The 2,090-nt window shown below is 37.2% G+C and overlaps 1 long non-coding RNA gene across 1 annotated transcript in view; it reads right to left on the reverse strand.

Annotated features, from left to right (window-relative positions):
- The window catches only part of LOC118763225, a 21,505-nt gene extending 21,196 nt beyond the window's left edge, over positions 1 to 309 (reverse strand). Inside the window, exon 1 of the long non-coding RNA XR_004998975.1 lies at positions 148 to 309. This is a non-coding gene — a long non-coding RNA (uncharacterized LOC118763225). The remainder of the gene's footprint in view (positions 1 to 147) is intronic.
- Between the last annotated feature and the right edge of the window lie 1,781 nt (positions 310 to 2,090).

The raw sequence follows: 2,090 nt of genomic DNA on the forward strand, positions 1-2,090 counted from the left end.
TGAAGATAGAAGAAGAAGAAGAAGAAGAGAAGAAGAAGAAGAAGAGAAGAAGAAGAAGAAGAAGAAGACGGTTAGTACAAGATTGTCACCGGTACCAAATGCCATTTCAAGGGTGAAAAAATATTTGAGTTTACCACTAGCTTCAACATATATATATGGAGGCGCAATCACCGAGTGGTTAGGGTAGCGCACTCGTGGTCATAAGATCGCAGTTTCGATTCCCAGACCGGACGTTGCGAGTGCTTAATGAGCGAAAACACTTAAAGCTCCACGAATCTCCCGCAGTAGGTGGTGGCGAACCCTGCTGTACTCTTTAACCACGACTTCCTTTTTGCCCTTTCTTCCTGTTTCTGCTGTACCTGTATTTCAAAGGGCGTAGTTGTGTTTTCTCTTTGTTCATGTTTGGATTAACTATATATATATAAACGGAGTCTGGATAGATTCCTTCAAAGAATACCAGATAAGCCACCCATAATTGGATACAACTCACCCAACAAAAACTCACTACTTGAATGGACCCTAAGCAAAACTTGACTTAAACAGGATTCAGATAATCCTATCAGGTGGTGCTATTAAGTTAGACATGGCCTGGACCAATCATTGGTCGAAACATATCTAAGTCTAAGTTTATATATATACATCATTGGCTATCCTTTACTGGAAAGCAATACTCTCGTATTGCATTACTATAAATAAATAAATTAAATATATATATATATATATATATATATATATATATATATATACATATAGTGGATCATCTCGCTTACACATAGCGATACTAGTAACCTGGTATTAGAGCTCAAATACAAACGCTCCAGCATAAAGCACTAGCCCAGCACAAAGTGTAATATAAAACAGGAAAAGGAAATTATGCAATGAACTCCATTATCTTACAGCTGTTTCTGCTATAAGATGTAGCGCACATAGAGCTGAGTGCTTTTGCATTAATCTGAAGCTCCCTCCGAGATTTAAAAGTGAAGTACAATTATATTTCGGAAAGCATTTACATACATGAAAAAGATAAGTGTCGAAGAATATTTTAAAAATCCGTATAAAGAACCGATTTATCAAAAAATATATCCACGGTAACTAAAATCGCAATTAATTACAGGCCGTTAAACTGCAACACGTTTTTACATTCCAATAAATCCACTTGTGACCGAGTTGCATATAGATATACATAATCGGTTTAAACGATCATTAAAAGCAGCGTGTTTAGTATTAAAGCAGAAAAGTCTTAATCTTGCATATTATGTGTCCAACAGCTGTTTCATTAAGGTAGATATCATTTAATGTATATTTGCTTAATTGTGATAAATGATTAATTTATGTTAATGTATGTTAAATGAATTTGAAGGAAATTTTCTGAAAAGTCCTCCAACGTAGGAGTGGCTGTGTGGTAAGCAGCTTGCTTACGAACCACATGGTTCCGTGTTCAGTCCCACTGCGTGGCACCTTGGGCAAGTGTCTTCTGCTATAGCCTCGGGCTGACCAAAGCCTTGTGTGTGGATTTGGTAGACGGAAACTGAAAGAAGCCCGTCGTATATATGTATATATATATATGTGTGTGTGTGTTTGTGTGTCTGTGTTTGTCCTCCCAACATCACTTGACAACTGATGCTGGTGAGTTTACGTCCCCGTAACTTAGCGGTTCGGCAAAAGAGAACGATAGAATAAGTACTAGGCTTACAAAGAATAAGTCCTGGGGTCGATTTGCTCGACTAAAGGCGGTGCTCCAGCATAGCCACAGTCAAATGACTGAAACAAGTAAAAGAGTAAAGAGAGTAAAAGAGAGAACCATCCCTGTGCATAATTGGCTTTTCAATTTATTCCAGAAAGAATAGAACCCAAAAGGGACTACGGCAGGATTTGAACGCAAAAAGCAGAAAAAAATATAACAATGAATAGACACACACATACACCGTTGTGTTAATTTTATTTGACGTATGTGTGGCTTGGTATACTCTATTCTCCAGCTTTCAGCACTTTATAATGTCATTATTCTGGATGTTGTGGATAGATATTCACTTCTTTTAATTAACAAAAGAAGAACAATAAAGACGAAGATAGTGGAGAGAGAAAGAGAG

The sequence above is a fragment of the Octopus sinensis genome, linkage group LG4 (assembly GCF_006345805.1).
Source record: "Octopus sinensis linkage group LG4, ASM634580v1, whole genome shotgun sequence".
In the NCBI taxonomy this organism is placed as follows: domain Eukaryota; kingdom Metazoa; phylum Mollusca; class Cephalopoda; order Octopoda; family Octopodidae; genus Octopus; species Octopus sinensis.